The following is a 22,439-nucleotide window of genomic DNA, read 5'->3' on the forward strand; positions in this document are numbered from 1 at the left end:
GTGGTAACTTAAAATTGATGAAACAATATCATTATGATTATAACTTAAGTGTAGTCCATAATTTACATTAGGGTTCACTCTTATGTTACATAGTACTATGGTTTCTTTTAAAGTTGTATTTGAGTAACATACATACAACCTAAAATTTCCCCTTTTAACCACATTCAAATATATAATTCATTGCTGTTATTTATGTTCACAATGTCATGCTGTCATCACCACCACCCTTTATAAAACTTTTCCATCACCTCAAATAGATATTCTTTACAATTGAACATTAACTTCCCATTACTTAACCCCACACCAGCACCTGGTAACCTGTATTCTTGTTTCTGACCCTATGAATTTGCTCATTCTAGTTATTTCATATTCAGAGATCATAGAATATTTGTCCATTGGCTTATTTCATTCACCACAATGTCTTCACAGTTCATCCATATTGTTGCATGTATCAGAACTTCATTCTTCATTCCTTTTTATGGATGAATAATAATCCATTGTGTGGGTATACCACAATTGTATACATTTATCAGTTGTTGGACACTTGGGTTGCTTCCAGCTTTTTGGAATTGTGAATAATGCCACTATGAACATTGGTATGCAAATATCTGTTCAATTCTCTGTTTCACTTCTTTTGGGTAAGTACCTAGAAGTGGGATTTCTGGGACATATGGTAATTCTATACTTCAATTTCTGAGGAACCACCAAACTGTCTTCTATAGCAGCTATACTTTTTACATTCCTACCAGCAAGGAATGAGTGTTCCTATTTCTCCACATCCTCTCCAATACTTGCTATTTTCCATTGTTTCAACAGTAGCCATTCTAGTGGGTGTGGTGCCTGTTTGTCTTTATTCTACCCTCACATTTGCTTGAAAGTATAACCAGGCACAAAAGTTTGGCTAGGCTGAAACCCACTGTTCCCCAGTATTTAGAGGGTATTGTGCCATCTTTTATTCCCAAGCAGTCCTGGTGCAGACCTATTTCATCCTTGGTATTGGGCCCTCCATGGACATTTTCAGTCCAGAATCTCACACTCCTCACTTTTAGGAAATTTTCCTGAAGTATTTCTTTGTACATTTCTCTCCTCTCCTTATTTTATGGAAGTTTCATGGTCAAATGTTGGACTTATTTTTTTGTGAGGTGCAACAATGTGGTGGTTAAGGGCATGAAGGCACAAGCTCTGGAGCCATTTGTCTGTGTACCTCCACTTCTTGCTGTGTGATGCTCATCTCTGCTCACATTTCCTCATCTGTGAAAATGGGGATGCTAACAGTATCCATTCCACTGGGTTGTTGTAAGAGTCACGTGGATTAGTGCGCATAAAGTAATGAGAACAATGCCCAGCACACAAGTACTCTGAGTGTTGTATTTATACATCATTGTCACATTTCACAGGGGAAGCTGTAACCAGAGGGTGGTGCTTATGGCTGCTCCTGATGCTGAATGAGACTCCTAGCCCAGCCACCACTTCCTCATCCTCAAGTATTATGGAGGCCATCAGGTGCACTAGGCTGGTTCTAAGCACTGGAGAGTGATTGCTATAACATTTTTCTGTTAAGCTTTCTGGTTTTGTTGTTGTTATACATTTTGGAGGATTTCAACTTTATCTTTCAACACTTCTATTGAGTTGTTCATTTTCCTCTCGTGTTTTTAAGTTTTAAAAGCTCTTCCACATTTGCTGAATGTTCCTTTATAGCATCCTATTCTTGTTCTTTGGAAACAAAATCTCTAATATCTTTGCAGATAGTATTTTTAGTATTTTTTCCCACAGCTTCTCTTATCATCTCTGTTGCTTCTGAGATCCTCTTCCTTTGTTATTTCTCCCTCTTATCCAGTGTCTGGGTATCCTGGATTTTCAGTCATAGGACTAGTGAGATGCTTCTAGTGCCTGGGGCTGCTGAGGTTGGGATCTGGCTAGGCCATTCTGCTGGGGGACTCCTATCAGTCCTTTCTTTTGAACTGGTTGCTGCTTCAGATAGGAGTTCTCATCTCCAAGGAGACCCAATACAGGGCTCTGGCCCTAGTTGGCTGGGCATCTGAGTGACTTTCCCGGAGCTCACTTCTCAGTCACTGCTGGAGCAGGTGCTGAACCTGATAGCAGCAGTGGTAGTGAGAGAAGTCTGGGGTCTCCTCCTTTTCCAGGTGCATTCTCATGCACAGTGTCTCAGGCACTGGCCTCCATTCCCCAGTCTGTTAAGGCAGGGACCGCTGTCCATCTAGCTCCAGCTCCACAAGATTCCTGCCTTTTTGCCCTCATGGGTTTTTGCCTTTATAAAAACCCTGTACTATCATACTAGAGAGGTCTCAGCAGGAAGAGGAGGTAAATCTGCCGTATTTAACAGGAGGTTTCTGTATCAAATACTCACCCAACTTGGGAAGCCACTTTGTTGAGTTTTACTGGGTCAACAATCTAGGGTGCCTGAGCATACAGAGTTGTTTTAGTGCAGGTCAGAAAACTGAATTCCAGGCTTGGGAGTGTGTCCAGCACATGACAACTGGGCAGAGCAGCTTTTCCCATACAGTTGATGGCCACGCTGAGCCTTTCTTTTAAAACAGTTCCAGGACTAGGGGATTCTGTCTGAATACCCTTCAAGACTGATTGATTTCATGTGCCCCATCTGTTGGGCTGAAGTTCTACCTACTGTTTTCATGAAATCTATGATGCCATTAGATTTTAAAAAATATTTTTACATATATATATTTCATATCTGTATATCTAGATACATATGTAAAAACATAAAACAGTCCATGTGCATATTTGTGTATGTAGTTTATATTAACACACTAAGATGTCTAATAGTATATATTAGTATATACTATGTAGTATATATGATAGTATATACTAGTCTATATAATTAGTGTATACTGTAACAGTGTATAATAGTATATTTAATGCAATTTTATTGAGATATATTCACACACTATGTAATGCATCCAAAGTATTCAATCAACGGCTCACAGTACCATCAGAGCTGTGCATTCATCATCATAATCAATTAACATTTTCTTTACTCAAAAAAAAAAAAAGAAAAAAGAAAACCGAAAACATCCCATACCCCTTATCCACCTCCATTATTACTTTTAAACAGTTTTATTCATACACCATACAATCCACCCTAAGTGTACAATCAGTGCTCTTGGTATAATAAAAATACGAAAGGGTTCACGAATTTGCCTCTCAGGTTTGCGCAGTGGCGACGCTAATCTTCCCTGTAACATTCCAATTTTTGTATACGTGCTGCAGAAGGGAGCACGATACCATCAGTTCTAAGATGCACTGTACTTTCCTAAGTCACTAGGAAAGGGAAAATGCTGCAAAGAACACACCAGTCATCATTACACACCTCCTGACATTTCAGAGATGTTAAAATGCAAACAATACGCGTCATAAAATCGATGAAATATTGCGGTTTTGTCGTCACTTTTCTCATCGCACTAGTTTGGGCGGATGGGCTTCTACTACTGCGCAGACTCCTTCAGCCCAGGAGGCGGGCAGTCGTTCTTTCCCCAGCCTGTGCAGTGAGAGGACAACACCTGAAACGTGTTCCTTCCTCGTACGTCCCAGGAAGAAAGGCATATTATCGCGAGAGTTCCGTACATCCGGGAGCTTTCTCCAGCGTCCAGGTAACGTGATACCGCAAAGGAAGCAACTGTCTGTGGCGTCTCGGGCGGCGGCGACTGACGGAAGATGGCGACGGGGCGAGTCTAGCTCTCGTAAGTGTGTCCGCCTTTTGCGCAGGCTGCCCCTGAGCCGGTGGGAGCGGGACGGCGGCCTGGGCCGGGAAGCCGAGGGTCTCCCCGCGGCGCGGAAGCCGCTTGAACCCGCGCGTCCGTTCGTCGGGAAGGGGGAGGGGTAAACTTGCCGGCGGCGGCTGGCGCGCAGATACTAAGTGAAAGTTTTTAATTGTGTTATTTTATTGTCAGTCAATAAAAATCGACTCATAGAAATGTTTTGTTGTAATAACAATGCATTACGATTTTTTAAAAGACGGCATGTGTTAAAATTGTGAGCAGTTTCGCACATGTTCTAGGTGATTGAAAATACTTGCATTGGTCTGTTGGATTGCTAGTTCAGTCCTTCCTTATGGTTCTTACCAGTTAGCCTATATTTTTCTAATTTTATAAAAGTTTCCCAAAGGGGAGTTAGAATGGGAGGGTTTCAGGTTATAATAAATGGTACCCGAAATTTTAATGTACATCAGACAAAATTCTGTGTATTTGAATGCACTGACTCATTTCGCACAAAATACTGCATAGGAGGAGGAGGCACTCATAATTATTGTCCACATTGGTAGATGAGGAATTTTCGGCAAAGAGGATAAGCGACATGGAAAATTCTGACAATAAAAGTTGTTGCTCAGAATCAACCTCGAGGAGTCTCAGGGTCAGCGGTTATAAGCTTAAGTAACAGGTAGTTCCTCTTATTGTTCCCACGTCACAGAGTGGAAAATGAGGGCATAGAAAGGCCAAGCCACCCCAAACTCGGGCTAGTGCATTCTGCCCTCTACTTTCCAGCATATTATCCTGCTTCAGTTTTTGCAATGAAAAGATTTTGAGAGTTAGTACAACGCTGTTCTCTTTTACCATTTGGGACTTGCATTTAATTGACCTCAGCCAGTTCCCATTTTGAATGATCCTGACACTGTGGTTCAATGATGACATAGTCCTCATCATTTCTTTGTTTGAGAAGAGGTAGGATGTTGCCTGGGATTGGGGATTTCCATTCTTATTGATGACAAAAGTAATTATCAAATTTAGGATAGAAATATCTGGATCATTTTTTCAAATATTGGTCATCTGATAACGTTTTCTAATGTATATGTGCCATAGGTTTCACACATACTTAAAATGAAAATATAATGTTAACTACCATTCACCTCGTCCTTACCATCTTGATATATCAGTCTGGATAGTTTCTAGTCTTCAAGCTGGTGACCTAGGGTATGTGGAGGATGTTCCGCACTTCACTTAAGCAGAAACCAGAAGCTGGTACATTTCTGGGTTTTCCACAGCTTTACCTGGGCAAAATTCTAGCACTAGAGAATCTGAAATTGAGGATATAAACTCACAGTAAAGATGGAGCATCTTTGCACCAAGATCCCTCTGATTCAGGGGGTTTTGTTACCTAGGCCTATATGGTGTACAGAGGCCTCTCCAGTAGAACTGACCTATTTCCTGACCATCTGTATAGCTGATGATTCAGAAATCTTCACACTATGCAAGATGGACATGTAATGGAAGAAGGAATCACCATATACTCATATTGTCAAACACTGTGGCTTGAATGTGTGTATGTGCACTGGGTTCTAAAGTATTCTTTCTTACAGGAACTCTGGGGATCAAGTGTCTTGATCCCTACTCCCCCACCCCCCCACCCCCCCTTTTTTTTAACCTTGACTCTCACACTCTAAAGGTATATTTTGTAAAAACCTGTTAAACCAAGGCTAGAGCTGGAGACATAATTGGGTTTTTTAAAAATTCAATTTTATTGAGATATATTTACACACCATACACTCATCCAAAGTTTACACACAGTTCACAGTACCATCGTATAGTTGTGCATTTGTCCCACCCCAATCTATTTTTTGAATATTTTCCTTGTACCAGAAAAAGTGAAAATAAGAATAAGAAATACAAGTAAAGAACACCCAAAACACTCCCCCTACTCTATTTTTTCATTTAGTTTTTTGTCCCCATTATTCTAGTCATCCATCCATACACTGGATAAAGGGCGTGTGATCCATAAGGCTTTCACAGTCATGCTGTCACCTCTTGTAAACTACATTGCTATACAATCGTCTTCAAGAGTCAAGGCTACTGGGTTGCAGTTTGATAGTTTCAGGTATTTCTAGCTATTGCAGTGCATTAAAACCTAGAAAGGGTTACCTATATAGTGCATAAGCATGTCCACCAGAGTGACCTCTCGACTCCATTTGAAATCTCTCAGCCACTGAAACTTTATTTTGCTTCCCCCTTTTGGTCATGAAGATATTCTCAATCCCATGATGTTGGGTCCAGATTCAGCCCCTGGAGTCATATCCTGTGTTGCCAGGGAGATTTCATCCCCTTGGAGTCAGATCCCACGTAGTGGGCAGGGCATTGAGTCCATCTGCCGAGTTGCCTTAGCTAGAGAGAGAGGGCCACATCTGAGCAACAAGGAGGCACTCAAGGGGAGACTCTTTGGCACAAGTATAAACAGGTGTAGCATCTCCTTTGCAGTGACTAGCTTCATAAGGGCAAGTCCCATGATAGAGGGTTTGGCACTTCAAACTGCCAGTCCTCAGTGTTTGTGAGAACATCAGCAACATTCCAGGTGAGGAAGCCCAATACCTCTGCATTTTCCCCAGCTCCTCAGGGAGGCCCTATATATATAATTTTGTTCTCTGTTCATATTGCTCTGGGATATGTCATTATTTCACACTAACCTATGCAAACCTACCAGATCTTACTTCCTATCAAAAGTTCTATGTAATTATGGTATTTGAATGAACTGTGTGAGTTAAACTGTTTAGGAAATGTAGATCTTGCACCAACTAAACATCTCTTCCCTTGGTCTTACATGGAATTTGAAGTTTTAAAATACAGTCAGTATTGTCCTTTACCCTTTGGCCTGATTTGCCTTAGTCCTAACCACATCTGCTTCATTCATATCTCTAGTTGAAGTCTGGATTCTTTTTCAGCTTTTTTAACAGTTGCTATATGTGCTAATACTGACATTCATATCTGCCAAGTTCTAGCTCTTGAGTTTCAGGTGTCACACAGATATTGTAACTACGTAATTGGCTTTTGAGAAACATTAGTGCAAAACTTGCCTTTATTATGTGGAAGTTGCCATTTTGTCCTACTTTAGTTTACAGTTAGACTAAATAGCTAATAACAGTAGTGTTTGGGAACCTCATTATTTAATATTGCATCATATACCGTAGAGAAATAGGGCAAATAACAGGTAAATGTTTGTGACATTCCAAAACCCAGGCTTCTTGATACCTATACTTCTAGCAACATGTATATTAACAAATCATGGAGTAGTGGTGTTAGCTGACTATTGAAACAACCTTGGCCCTCTGGACAGTGTTCTGGAACAGGACCCTGGCCTTATCAGTGAGGGAGATCTGTTTGAAATCTGGGTACAATTAAAAGCCAGACTTGGCAGGGACTCCTTTTCCTATGCTGAAACTGTACTCTCTTTGCCTTTGTGATAGTCATAATGAATCACTGTGTCCTCTATCCAGTATTTCATGCAGTACTTCTTGAGCCTGTGCTGTTGGAGAGATGCTTGTCTTTTATGGTCACACAGCAAACACTAGTCTTGTATATCTTTTCTTGCCCTTGAAAGTGATACTAATTTAACTCCAATTTCATTGAAAACTTTATAAGAGAAAAAATTTAGTGTTCTGGTTGGTATAGATAGAAGATGGTTATCACAGTTAGATTATAGTCTTGAAATTTGTGTGAAACTAGTCCCACTATATTTTCATTTCCTTGTGCTGCCAGCCTAGGCCTACACAGGCAGAACAAGGAAGTCTTAAAGAAAATAATCTTATTGGTTAGTACAGGAATGTTCTCCTTGTCTTAGCCTTGAGTTAGAGGAACTAAGCTTTAGAAGAAAAAGGGAGCTGGTGATTATGACAGATGGTTCTCAGAATTCAGGTAGAACAAGCGCTTTTAAGAGATAAGTATTTAGTTAAGCTTCCGTCTGCTGACATAGGGCTTAGCATCAGGGACTCCATGTTGGACCTACTTAAATAAAGTTTCCCCCATTTTGTTCTGGCTCTCAGCCCTTGAAGCTGTCATCAGAATTTTTGATGATCACCACTTTCAGTCACTGCATAAGGTCTTGGAGTAGTAATTGCAGGTTGTTTTGATGTTGGGCTCATAGGTGGTCATGATGTCAGTTTTTCCTAATTCATCTTTTTTTCCTCATTTTAGGCATAAAGAAAACATTTCCTGGTTCACAAGGAGCTGAGTGCCCCCATTTAATATTCTTGAGAGAAAGGAGTCCACCAAGGAGACTATAGTGAGTACTGTGAGTAATAAAATGCCCAAATGCCCATCTCTTAATATCCTTCTAAGCTCAGGTCCCATGATTTGAACTAGCTGAAATCAAAGTGATACCTTACCTGTTTGAGCCATGAGGTTTGTTCAATTATTGCATGCACTTGTGTCTCACCTGCCCCAGAGTTGTATACCCAAGTACAACAGGTGGTGTTGGCAGTGGTAAAATGCCTCCTTGTTCAGATAATAAAGAATCAAGGACAGCAATGCTGTTGTCTAAAAGAAGGTTAGCTACTCAGTCTAATGACTGTTGCTGTGTAGCTATAGCTCTGGCAGTAGATTCAGCAAGTACTATTATGACTGATAGATTTCAAATCATGCTTTCATGATTACTGAAGCCAAGGTAGCAACAGTTTGCCAAAAGAGGCAAATCTAGAATCGTGAACTCCCTGGGTAAGTCCCGTTTTGTCTGAGAATGTGTATGGAGGGGTGTAATCGAGTGAGAAGTTTCAGATTGACTATAAACTCCTAAGGGAGTAGTGAGGAGACTGTGTGCACATTGCCTAGACATTCACCAACTAATTTAGTGCCCAGGTAATTTCCTTATCAAAGCCTCATCAATTCAAAATATAGACAGGCAGAACAAGATAATTCCAGCCAAGGTGACGTTGTTTATAGACCCATTACTACAAATACTATCATTTGTCCGTTGTAATCAAGGGTCTTTCTTATTGGCAGTACAAATAAGGAATTGGTGAAAATTTATCAGTGTTGTGAATCTTTCACATAGCATCTTAAACGTGAAAGTGGACATGCATTTTTTTGATATAACTTGTAGATTCATGTGCACAATTACATTAAGGTCTTCAAGCTCTTTTTTGATACCTGTATTATTCTCTAGGCTAACTGTGTCTAGAGTGAAGTTATAGGTCCAAGGAAGGTGAAAGTAGGGTAAAGGGAACCTTCTATCTGGTATTTATGTTTGATATGAGACAAATGGTGTGGTTAGGTACAGAGAATTGAAGCATTTGGGACAAGAAAGAATTTTGTTATGGGTAGAATAATGGGGTTTCGTGCACTGTGCATGGATCAGGGCTTATAGTGACGAATCCAGTATTCTGTGAGGTTACCGCCCTTTGAAATGGCCTGGCTGAAGTGGACAATTCTTTTGGCTTTCTAGGCCCATACAAGGACAAAGCATAGGGGAATATAATGGTTTTATTCATTATAAGTATTAGTAAGATAAAGACATGGTCTGTTTCAGTTTCTGCCTTCTTTGATTATTAAGTCTCTAGAGTTAAAACAAGTCTGGTGGAGCCTTTTTCAGTTGAGATATGTGGACCCATGGGTCAACACCCTGTAATTTAGTTGCATTGTCAGAAGTTCAAGCAATTGGTAGGTTCCATTTTTTTTTTTATATTCATTTTCTTGAGATATATTCACATACCATGCAGTCATGAAAAACAAATCGTACATTCAATTGTTCACAGTACCATTACATAGTTGTGCATTCGTCACCAAAATCAATCCCTGACACCTTCATTACCACACACACAAAAATAACAAGAATATTAATAAAATGAAAAAGAGCAATTAAAGTAAAAAAGAGCACTGGGTCCCTTTGTTTGTTTGTTTGTTTGTTTGTTTCCTTCCCCCATTTTTCTACTCATCCATCCATAAACTAGACAAAGGGCAGTGTGGTTCTTATGGCTTTCCCAATGCCATTGTCACCCCTCATAAGCTACATTTTTATATAATTGTCATCAAGATTCATGGGTTCTGGGTGGTAGTTTGATAGTTTCGGGTACCTACCGCCAGCTACCCCAATTCATTAGAACCTAAAAAGTGTTGTCTGTATTGTGCGTAAGAGTGCCCACCAGAGTGACCTCTCAGCTCCTTTTGGAATCTCTCTGCCACTGAAGCTTATTTCATTTCCTATTATTTCCCCCTTTTGGTCAAGAAGATGTTCTCCATCCCACGAAGCCGGGTCTACATTCCTCTCTGGGAGTCATATTCCACGTTGCCAGGGAGATTCACTCCCCTGGGTGTCTGATCCCACATAGTGGGGAGGGCAGTGATTTCACCTGCCAAGTTGGCTTAGCTAGAGAGAGAGGGCCACATCTGAGCAACAAAGAGGCATTTGGGAGGAGGCTCTTAGGCACAATTATAGGGAGGCCTAGTGTTCTAGTTTGCTAATGCTACAGAATGCAAAACACCAGGGATGGATTGGCTTTTATAAAAAGGGGGTTTATTTGGCTACACAGTTACAGTATTAAGGCCATAAAGTGTCCAAGGTAACACATCAGTAATCGGGTACCTTCACTGGAGGATGGCCAATGGCGTCCGGAAAACTTCTGTTAGCTGGGAAGGCACGTGGCTGGCGTCTCCTCTCCAAACACTTGGGGTATTTGTCCTCTCTTAACTTCTCTGGAGCAAAAGTCTGCTTTCAACAGCCATCTTCAAAATGTCCCTCATCTGCAGCTTCTGTGCTTTCTTCAAAGTGTCGCTCTTGGCTGTAGCTCCTCTTCAGAACGTCACTCACAGCTGCACTGAGTTCCTTCTCTTTGAGTCAGCTCATTTATATGGCTCCACTGATCAAGTCCCACCCTGAATGGGTGGGGCCATGCCTCCATGGGAATATCTCATCAGAGTCATCACCCACAGCTGGGTGGGGCACATTCCAAGCAAATCTAATCAGCACCAAAATGTCTGCCCCACAAGACTACATCAAAGATAATGGCGTTTGGGGGACACAGTACATTCAAACTGGCACACCTAGCTTCTCCTTTGCAGCAACAGTTTTCCCAAGGACAAGTCCTGTGGTAGAGGGCTCAACCTATCTAACCACCAGTCCCCTATGTCTGTGAGCATGTTAGTAGCCATTGAGGTGGGGCGGGCCAATACCCCTGCATTCTCCACCAGCTCCTCAAGGGGGCTTTGCATATTTTTCATGTTTTTTTTTTTAAAATTAACTTTTTTTAAAAAAATCAACTGTATAAAAAATAAAAAAAATTAAAAAAACATACAATAAAAGAACATTTCAGAGAGACCATAACAAGGGAGTAAGAAAAAGACAGCTAACCTAAGATAACTACTTTACTTCCAACATGTTCCTTCTCTACCCCAAGAAAGTAACCTAATATAGCAACATTTCTGTGAACTGTTTCCTACTATACCCATCAGATATTAACAGACCATAGTCATTCCTGGGCATTCCCAGAACATTAAATTTACCCACGAAAGCTTATCTGTACTTATTGGATTATCGTTCCCCCTTCCTTAATTACTATCGCTAGTTCCCCTACATTCTACATTATAAACCATTTGTTTTACATTTTTCAAAGTTCACGTTAGTGGTAGCATATAATATATCGCTTTTTGTGCCTGACTTATTTCACTCAGCATTTTGTCTTCAAGGTTCATCCATGTTGTCATATGTTTCACAAAATCGTTCCTTCTTACTGCCATGTAGTATTCCATCATGTATATATACCACATTTTATTTATCCACTCATCTGATGAAGGATGTATGGGTTATTTCTATCTCTTGGCAATTGTGAATAATGCTGCTATGCACACTGTTGTGCAGATATCTGTTCATGTTGCTGCTTTTAGATCTTCCAGGTATATACTGAGAAGTACAGTTGCTGGATCAAAGGGTAACTCTATATCTAGTTTTCTAAGGAACTGCCGGACTGACTTCCAGAGTAGCTGAACCATTATGCAGTCCCACCGAAAATGAATAAGAGTTCCCATGTGTCCACACCCTCTCCAGCATTTGTAGTTTCCTGTTTGTTTAATGGCAGCCATTCAAATTGGTGTGAGATGGTATCTCATTGTGGTCTTAATTTGTATCTCTCTAATAGCTAGTGAAGCTGAACGTTTTTTCATGTGTTTCTTGGCCATTTGTATTTCCTCTTCAGAGAACTCTCTTTTCATATCTTTTGCCCATTTTATAATTGGGCTGTCTGCACTATTGTCATTGAGTTGTAGGATTCCTTTATATATGCAAGATACCAGTCTTTTGTCAGAAACATGGTTTCCAAAATTTTTTTCCCATTGAGTTGGCTGCCTCTTTACCTTTTTGACAAATTCCTTTGAGGTACAGAAACTTCTAAGCTTGAGGAGTTCCCATTTATCTATTTTTTCTTTTGTTGCTTGTGCTTTGGATGTAAAGTCTAGGAAGTGGCCCCCTAATACAAGGTCTTGAAGATGTTTCCCTACATTATCTTCTAGGAGTTTTATGGTACTTTGGTTTATATTGAGATCTTTGATCCACTTTGAGTTTATTTTTGTGTAGGGTGTGAGGTAGGTGGGTCCTCTTTCATTCTTTTGGATATGGATATCCAACTCTCCCAGTCCTATTTGTTGAAAAGACCATTATGACCCAGTTCAGTGACTTTGGGGGCCTTATCAAAGATCAGTCGGCCATAGATCTGGGCGTCTATCTCCGAATTCTCAATTCGATTCCATTGATCAATATGTCTTTCTTTGTGCCAGTATCATGCTGTTTTGACAACTGTGGCTTTATAAGGAGCTTCAAAGTTAGAAAGTGTAAGTCCTCTCACTTCATTTTTCTTTTTTAGAGTGTCTTTAGCAATTCGAGGCATCTTCCCTTTCCAAATAAATTTGATTACTAGTTTTTCCAAGTCTGCAAAGTAGGTTGTTGGAATTTTGATTGGGATTGCATTGAATCTGTGGATGAGTTTGGGTAGAACTGACATCTTAATGACATTTAGCCTTCCTATCCATGAATATGGAATATTTTTCCATCTTTTAAGGTCCCTTTCTATTTCTTTTAGTAGAGTTATGTAGTTTTCTTTCTATAGATCTTTTACATGTTTGGTCAAGTTTATTCCTAGGTACTCGATTTTTTTAGTTGCTATAAAACGGTATGCTTTTCTTGAATGTCTCTTCAGTTTGTTCATTTCTAGCATATAGAAACATTACTGACTTATGTGCATTAATCTTGTATCCCGCTACTTTCCTAAAGTTGTTTATTAGCTCTAGTAGCTGTGTCGTCGATTTCTCAGGGTTTTCCAGATATAAGATCGTATCATCTCCAAACAATGACAGTTTTACTTCTTCCTTTCCAATTTGGATGACTTTTATTTCTTTGTCTTGCCGGATTGCCCTGGCTAGCACTTCCAGCACAATGTTGAATAGCAGTGGTGATAGCGGGCATCCTTGTCTTGTTCCTGATCTTAGAGGGAAGGCTTTCAGTCTCTCACTATTGAGTACTATGCTGGCTGTGGGGTTTTTCATATATGCTTTTTATCATACTGAGGAAGTTTCTTTCAACTCCTGCCTTTGAAGTGTTTTTATCAAAAAGGGATGTTGGATTTTGTCGATCCAACAAGATCCGCAGTAATGTCACCTTTCTCATTCATTGTTTTGTTTATATGGGTTTTCTCTATGATTTTGTCAGTCTAGCTAGGGGCTTGTCAATCTTGTTGATCTTCTCAAAGAACCAAGTTTTGGTGTTATTTATCCTCTCTATTGTTTTTTTGTTCTCTATGTCATTTATTTCTGCTTTAATCCTTGTTATTTCTTTTCTTCTACTTGGTTTAGGATTGGTTTGCTCTTCATTTTCTAGCTTCTTCAGTTGATCCATTAGTTCTTTGATTTTGGCTGTTTCTTCCTTTTTAATATCTGCGGTTAGTGCTATAAATTTCCCCATCAGTACTGCTTTTGCTGCATCCCATAGGTTTTGATACGCTGTGTTCTCATTTTCATTCAACTTCATATATTTAGCAGTTTCTCTTGCTATTTCTTCTTTCACCCACTGATTGTTTAGGAGTGTGTTGTTTAACCTCCAGGTATTTGTGAATTTTCTAAGTCTCTGATGGTTGTTGACTTCTAATTGTATTCCATTGTGGTCAGACAATGTGCTTTGAATAATTTCAACTTTCTTTTAAATTTATTGAGGCTTGTTCTATGTCCCAGCATATGATCTATTCTGGAGAAAGTTCCGTGAGCACTAGAGAAGAATGTATATCCTGGTGATTTGGGATGTAATGTTCTATAAATGTCTGTTAAATCCGATTCATTTATCAGATTGTTTAGGTTTTCAATTTCCTTATTGTTCTTCTGCCTGGTTGATCTTTCTATAGGAGAAAGTGATGTGTTGAAGTCTCCCACAATTATTGTGGAAACATCAGTTGCTTCCTTTTGTTTCGCCATGTATTTTGTGGCACCTTGATTGGGTGTATAAACATCTATGATTGTTATTTTTTCTTGTTGAATTGTTCCTTTTATTAATATGTAGTGGCCTTCTATGTCTCTCATAACATCCTTGCATTTAACGTCCATGTTATATGAGATTAATATTGCTACACCTGCTTTCGTTTGGCTGTAGCTTGCAGGAAATATTTTTTTTCCATCCTTTCACTTGCGATTTCTTTGTGTCCCTGTGTCTAAGATGAGTCTCTTATATGCAACATATTGATGGTTCTTTTTTTTTGATCCATTCTGTGAATCTGTATCTTTTAATTGGGATTTGAATCCATTTACATTCAACGTTATAACCATGAAGGCAATTCTTGAATCAGCCATTTTATCCTTTGATTTACGGTTGTCATATATACTTTTTCCCTCTATTAATATCCTTTAATGTACTGATACTGATTCTCTTTAGTACTGAAACTTTCTCCATATCTCTATCTCTTTTCTTTGTTTCTCTGTCTGTAAGGCTCACTTTAGTATCTCCAGTAGGGCAGGTCTTTTGTTAGCAAATTCTCTCAGCATTTGTTTGTCTGTGAAAAATTTCAGCTCTCCCTCAAATTTGAAGGAGAGCTTTGCTGGATAAAGTATTCTTGGTTGGAAATTTTTCTCAGAATTTTAAATGTCATGCCACTGCCTTATCACCTCCATGGTGGCTGCTGAGTAGTGACTGCTTAGTCTTATGGTGTTTCCTTTGTATGTGGTGAATTGCTTTTCTATTGCTGCTTTCAGAAGATGCTCCTCCTCTTCTGTATTTGACAGTGTGATCAGAAGATGTCTCACAGGGGGTTTATTTGGATTTATTCTATTTGGAGTTTGTTGGGCAGTTATGATTTGTGTATTTATGGTGTTTAGAAGATTTGGGAAGTTTTCCCCAACAATTTCTTTGAATACCCTTCCTAGACCTTTACCCTTCTCTTCCTCTTCTGGAACACCAATGAATCTTTTATTTCGACGTTTTATATTATCTATCATATCTCTGAGGTCCATTTTGATTTTTTTGATTTTTTTTTCCCCATTCTTTATTTTGTGCTTTCATTTTCCATTCTGTCTTCTTCCAGGTCATTGATTTGTTGTTCAGCTTACTCTAGTCTTGTACTATGAGTATCCAGAATCTTTTTAATTTGGTCAACAGTTTCTTTAATTTCCGTAAGATCTGTTTTTTTATTTACTCTTGCAATGTCTTCTTTTTTTTTTTTCCCCACAATTCTGAAATTTAATTTTATTATAATAAAGATTAATGTATGCCTGATAACCTAGTGTGACAGCTCATAAGTTGAGTAGTTCACAACATTTTTGGAAAGCAAATAATTATCAAGATTCAAATAAGACATTATAGAAAGTTTTGTAAAGAATGAAGTATTTACGATAATCTTTTAAAAAAGCCTTGGTCCATTTTGAAAGATCAACAATGAATAAAAAATAAAATCAGAAAAAAGGAAAATAAGTGTTTCCCCAAAATGCCTGACTACTACTTGCTGGCATTTCTATTTTAAGTGACTGTAGTAAAATGGGCCACATTTTCAAAGGCAGTTAATAACTTGTACAAGACCTTGTTTCACTTGATTTAGTATCAAGTAAAGTGAGAGTAAATATGCCATTTAAGATATAGTTGGGTTTCTTGTCCTCCACCTCCTGTATGGCCCCGCTCCTCCCAAGCCACATAATAAATACATAAGCATGCATCCTGGTTGCCCCACTAAGGAATCTAAAATAATGATTTAAAAATAATGGCTGCTCAGATTACACTTATCAAGCAGAGTTTTTTCCTCTTAAGATAAATGGCAGTGAACACTAGCAGTTATCAGCGTCTTTATTGAGGAATGAAGAACTGCTTAGCCAACTAAGTTACTTTCCTTTTGAACCTATCATGCCTTTTTGTTTCACCTGTTTACTAATTATGATTGCTATGCCAAAGGAATTTTCTCCAGGCATGCCTGATCTATTTCTGCTTCCTAATGACAAAGGCATGCCTGATCTATTTCTACTTCCTAATGACAAAATGTGCTTATTTTATGTAGTGCTGTGGTTTTCTCTTATTCTTTTTTTAATTTTCTTTTGTTACTCATCAAGGCATGTCATACATTTTGATCAAAAAGAGAAACTGGCAAGATCTTAAAGCAAACATTTCTTAATCTGAGTAACATCTGAAAACATAAGACTTTAATTACATTTCCCACTGAAGAAAAGTCATTCAACTTTGTTGCTTATCCAATAACTTATAAAGTCAGCTTCTAACAAATCATACAGTTTTAAAAAGAAAACAAGCTGTATTATAAAGGAATACTTTCCTAAATGCTATTAGATAACATTTTTACAGCAAAATGAAAGTTGTGAGTAAACGGAATGTATGTTTAACAACAAAATAAATACAGCATATATGACCAGCTTATAAGTTTCTTAGTCTAAAGGCAGCAGTGAATTTGCATTCTGTAACTGATTCCTAAATCCATTCATCTTTTTTGGAATTATATAGTGTGAATACCATATCAATACAATACCCACAGAGCTAAAAATGTCTTTTTTGATAATCAGTCTATATAAAAGCTTCTGATAAGATACTTTCCCCAAATAAGTATACTGTAATTTTTTTTACATTTTCAGAAAATTATAGACCCCCTTATCAACCACTAATTCTTACTGAACAACTTAGATTACTACCAATTGCTCTTTTAATTTTGCTCTTTTTTTTTTTAATTTAGATATCTCTGTTTTTGAATTGCATATCCAAAGAATATAACTGGATGAAACACTAGACAATTTGAAAAGATAAATCTTAGTATTTGACTTATCTTGGCAATCCTTAGTATCTAGAATAAAATCAGCAGAAAACTAAATTTCAAAGAATTCATACATGCTACAGTCTTAGGACAAGGAGCTTCTAAATGAAAGGATGAGGGTTCTGCTCATCTTAACTAATTACAAGCCTTTTTCTCATGGAGTAACTGATGCTTTCTGGTTGATTTGTGGAACTTTTGTTTGTAGGAAAGCATATACACAAGGCCAGATCTTGTTGGTTTCTGTTCCAGAGAATGTTTCCAATACCCCTTTTTTCTGGTAATACTCCAGGACTGGCTGCGTTTGGTCTTCGTAAGCCTTCAGTCTCTTGATAACCGTCTCTGGTCTGTCATCCTCACGCTGAACCAGAGGCTCTCCAGTCATATCATCACGGCCCATAGTTTTGGGAGGGTTGAATTCAATATTGTAGACTCGGCCACTGGCTGGATGAATCCAGCGAGCAGTGAGGCATTGTTTAATGACCTCAAAGGGCACATTCAGATTAATCACCAGGTCTATCCGATAAGCTCTATCAAGTGCTTCAGCCTGTGGAAGGGTCCTTGGAAAACCTTCACTGGAGGATGGCCAATGGTGTCCGGAAAACCTCTGTTAGCTGGGAAGGCACGTGGCTGGCGTCTTCTCCAAAGTTCTGGTTTCAAAATGGCTTTCTCCCAGGACATTCCTCTCTAGCAAGCTTGCTCTTCTTCAAATAACATCTCTCACAGCTGCACTCCATTGCAATGTCTTCTTTATGTTTTTCTGTGGTCTTCTTGATGTTCTTTATATCCTCTGCCATGGTGTCGTTCATCTTTAGTTCTTTGATTAATTGCTCTAGGTACTCTGTCTCCTCTGATCTTTTGATTTGGGTGCTTGGGCTTGGGTTAGCCATATTGCCTGTTTTTTTTCATATGCTTTAAAATTTTCTGTTGTTTTTGGCCTCTTGGCATTTGCTTAAGTTGATAGGGTTCTTTTAGAATTTGTAGACCGATTGAAATCCTTATGTCTGAGTTGTCAGAGCTATAGCTTCGTGGCATATACTTTCTCTAACTAACCAGCAGGTGGCATCCACGAGCCACCTGTTCTCCACAGGCCAGTTCTCCTCCGCTTTGTCTTTGTGGTGAGTGGGTGAGTGAGTCTTGTGGGGTCCAATTGGTGTACCAAGCTTGCATGTGTAGTTGGTGTTGCCCGCCCTGTATATGGGGCGTGTGTCTGGGTGTTCAGGGAGGGGGGGCGGCTCTAACAATCAAATCTCCCTGGTGATCCTGGAGTTTTAAAGCTGCTGCAGTAGTCTAATCCTTCAGTTCAGTCCTGCCACAGTTTGTCTCTGCTGCTGACCCACAAGTCCTTGGTATTGGCATATGGCCCCTGAGACTTGCGAGTGGGTCCCTCTTTCAGGCCATGCACCACCAGGTCCTCTGTTGAGGGATGACTGTGCTATGTCACAGGTGAGTGCCTTCCCCCCTCCAGGGCATGTTAATTCATGCTCTGCCTTCCCAACTCTGGGACAACCAGCTGAGAGTGCAGGGAAGGCTAATGTCCACACCCAATTTTGTGTGTGCATGTGTTATTGGAAGAACTTCCATCACACTGGGTTGTCTGGGGCAGCTCTGGGCTGTGGGGCTGGTGACAGGCAGGAGTGTTCCCTGTCTACCAGGATGATGTCTGTGAGAGGACTCCCCCCCTTTTCTTGGGAAGTTGTGGTGGTTAGTGAATTTTCTCAGCCACTGGATTATTGCCTTTTGTCTCAGAGCTCTCTTAGTTCTGCTCTTGTCTTGACCTGCCCAAATTGCAAGTCTTTGAGGCTTTCTGTATTGGGCTTCTTAGAGTAATTGTTTTAGAAAAAAAGAAAAATTTAAAAAAAAAAAAAAAAAAAAAAAAAGGCCCTCCTTGCAGATCTAATGGGTTATTGAAATTGCTAGGAGACAAAGCAATTAGGGCCATTAAGGAAAGGTCCAGGGGGCAGAGAAACCGGTTTTTCTTCTAGATTTGCATATGAGCCTGACTCTGAGCTCTGCCCTTCCACTTTCTATGTTCACCAGAACTCCAAAAAGCCTCCGCTTTTATTTTTGGGTTTTTCTTGCTATTTTTGCTGTCCCTATCTCCTCTCCACCAGTCTGGCTGCTCCTGGATTCTCCAGTGTCTGGTCTCAGTCTATCTATGATTGGAGTTTGAATCAGTAGAATGAGTTTCTGATAAGAGTCGCTACTGCAGTTCTCCCTCCTCGTTTCCAGCGCTGACAGCCCCTTCTCCCACAGGACTGAGCCTGGCAGGGAGGGGCACGGGTCCCCTGGCCGCAAAAACTTACAGATTTTGCTGATCCTCGGCAGTTCCATGTGTTCATCAGTGTTGTGTGAAGTACGCCCAAAGTCAGATTGCTCTGCGGTGTCCGGTCCACGCAGTTCCTGGCTTTCTACCTACTTTCCTGGAGGAGTAACTAAAACATACACCTCACCACTCCACCATCTTGCCCCGCCTCTCCCAGGTTCCCTTTTAATGATGTTCTTGGGATGTCTTTTGTTGGTGTCATTTCTAGTAGACCCAGTTTCATTTTTCAAGATTATGATTAATGGAATGGCTGTCATGTGGATCAGGAAAGGTGTCTTTTACCTGTTGGAGATAATCTTTGACATAGTGCATTAACGATTTGCAAATTGGGTCATGTCATGGTGTGACAGTGATCAGTTTCAGTTTTATTCACTAGAGACATAGGTGTTCTGGTAACAGTTTCATGAGGAGAGTTTGTATTTCCCAAAGGGAATGGTGTGAATAATCATGGCCAGAGGTAAAATTTGGGGTCAGGGAAAGCCAGTGTCTTCAAATTTAGACAGTTTAGTTTTACTGTAAAGTCTGTAATCTCAGCAGAGATAGCCAATACTCCTTATTCAAAAGGAAATAAAACCAGAAAATAATGACAAACAGAAAACATAATCTGTGAACTGAAAATTAATGGGGAAAACTCTTCTAAATAAACTTGGCAGAAAATTAAAAAATGTACATTATGAGAAAATAGTTGAATGTGTTACATAAAATTGCTAAAGTCACATAGGGAAACCAATATTCCAAGGAAGCTTGTTGACCTTATATTGTGAAAAATACTTACGTTAATTAAAACAAATTATTAAATGTTACCGATCCTTCTTAAGAAATTAAAAGAAATACAAGAAATACCATTTGAGGAATGACAGAAGGGAATTATGAGAGTGAAACAAAAAATAAATCGTTTATATATAGGAAAAAGGGAAGAAATATCTAAGATCCATAGCAACATGCCTAATAGTACTTTCTGCAATTAAGATAATGTTTTTTGTCTGCACAGTCCATTGCAGAAGCAGGTATCTGAAATTGGGCTAATGCAGCTGAAGAACTGAATTTTTAAACTTTCAATTAAATTAATTTAAAATTAATAGCCACACATGGCTTACACGTATTCAGTGTTTACAGTATTGAACAGGAAAGACTTAGAATCTTGGAGGAAACAATTAAAAGTAATGAAATAGATTCAAGACAAAATTGTGAAAAGGACACAAATAGTCCAAATAGGAAGCCAGTATGGCTAGGGAAAAGGTGACAATAAAATATAAGGTGTTGGTTTGATATAAAAAAAGGCTGAGTATATTCAGGAGTTATAAAAGTAAAAGTAAATGAGGCCTGTTCACATCTTTTGTTTGGAGAACTCAAAAATTGGAAGACTTGTTAAGGTCAACTCTGCTATGAGACAGGTTCCAAAGGAGAGCAGCACTTGGCTTTACTCCCAAATTCTGCCCTGTGCAGCTTCTACATTTCAAGGTTAATATAACCTTTGTTTTATATTCCCTTTAGAACATTCAATCAACCTAATAAGGGCTATATTCCAGTGGCCAGACTGTGATTACACAGATGATAAATGTAGCCAGTGCTTCATTTTCTGGGACACTCACTTTTCACCTTGATTGGAAATACCAGACAGTTAGAAAATTATGATGATGTTGAACATAAGGCCAGAGCTACAGCTTGGTGGAGTGCACTTCCACGTCCTGCCAGCAGATGGCTTTCTTGATCCACCTCTGTCTCTCAGGCGAGCTCTCCCCCAACTTCCTCTGTGCGCTGGGTGGGGTCCAACTCCAATGGAAATCTAGTCAGAACACCAGTTTTCCATGTGAACTTGGGACTGCCAGCCCTGTGGGTGGGGGGCTGTCACTGCACAGTTTGTCAGGGAGTCAGGTCTAGGGCACAGTTGTCTTAGAGGTTCTGATGGCTGTGAGTGGACCACTCTTGGGCTGTTGAGTTGTGCGTCTCACACTTGAGCTAAAATGTACCGAAGTCTCTCACCACTGTGCACCCCCAAGTCCATGTGGTTCCCTTGCCTCTGATGTGCTCACCACGGGTTCCATCAAGGAAGAATGAATGCGGTCATCACAAGTCCACGAAATCCTGAGTTCCCTCATGGGAACTCTCACCTGCAGGGCTGTGAAGGGTTATATCCCCAACCGTTGATCAGAGTGCACGGGGTTTGGAAAGCTGCTCCCTCCCATACTCGTTGTCCGTCTCCAGCCACCAGTCCCCGGCACAGGAGCTCTTGACCATGGGGCTCTGAAGTGTTATCTCCCCATTCAGCTGCTGAGATGGGTGCATGGGGCGTTGAAATCTTCTCCCTCCTGCGCTCATTGGCTGGTCTAGCTGCCAGTCCCCTGTACACGAGCTGTCGGCCACAAGTCTGTGAAGAGTTCTCTGCCCAGTCCACCGCTGAGAAAGGTGCGTGAGGCGTGGAAAGCTGCTCCCTCCTGCCCTCATCTTCTGGCTGCAGCCACCTGTCCCCAGCGGCAGTCCAGGCCAAGCACACCCACCCCCTCCTTTGAAATGCAGTCTCTATGCCTTTGCAGCTAATTCCCCACTTTGTGGTATAGAATTCCCTTCCCTTCCAGTGGTACCTTGGAACTGCTGTTCTGGAGCATTTTCTTCTATTTATCTAGTCTTTTTCACAGGGTACAATTTTTCTCTGCCTCTCCTAATCTGCAGTCTTCCTGGTGCATCCCATAAGTTTTGATAGATGGTGTTCTTGGAACTTGCATCAAGGTATTTACTGATGTCTCTTGTAATTTCTTCTTTGACCCACTGGCTGTTTAAGAGCCTGGTGGCCTGCCACACATGTTACCAGTTGGTGCACTAGTGTTACTCTGCTCCCTCTGCTACCAGAGCCAGGGATCCACTTTATTTATGTCTTTAATTAAGGACTCTTATAGCAGGGAAACAGAGTAGAGCTAAAGTCTGTTGAATCAGAGGACAGCATGCTTTTTAAGTACTGGTAGGCGGTTGGAAGTAAGGAAAAAGATAAAGATGGAGGATGATCAGTGGTTGTGTTGAGAGATTTACTGAGAGTACACTTTGGTTGGTTTGTTTCCATGGGGACGTGAGGAATTTACTAAGGCTGTGTTTATGACCTCTTCATTTGGAATGTTTTCTGTT

At 40.0% G+C, this 22,439-nt stretch overlaps 1 protein-coding gene and 1 non-coding gene across 5 annotated transcripts in view; one reads left to right on the top strand and one right to left on the bottom strand.

Moving 5' to 3' along the window:
• Nucleotides 1-3,149: 3,149 nt before the first annotated feature.
• Nucleotides 3,150-3,256, bottom strand: LOC119520149. Its single transcript, XR_005214140.1, has one exon. It is a non-coding gene; the product is annotated as a U6 spliceosomal RNA (small nuclear RNA).
• Nucleotides 3,257-3,607: 351 nt separating this feature from the next.
• Nucleotides 3,608-22,439, top strand: part of LOC119520131 (zinc finger protein 596-like) — a 56,253-nt gene continuing 37,421 nt past the window's right edge. For 2 of the 4 annotated variants that reach the window (XM_037817883.1, XM_037817886.1), the window contains exons 1-2: nt 3,609-3,716; nt 7,932-8,019. The gene's annotated coding sequence lies outside the window, so the exon portion shown is untranslated. Of the gene's footprint in view, nt 3,717-7,931; nt 8,029-22,439 lie in introns of all 4 variants that reach the window. The other 2 variants (XM_037817885.1, XM_037817884.1) reach the window with 2 other exon arrangements.

This window comes from Choloepus didactylus, chromosome 24, assembly GCF_015220235.1.
Source record: "Choloepus didactylus isolate mChoDid1 chromosome 24, mChoDid1.pri, whole genome shotgun sequence".
Lineage (NCBI taxonomy): Eukaryota > Metazoa > Chordata > Mammalia > Pilosa > Megalonychidae > Choloepus > Choloepus didactylus.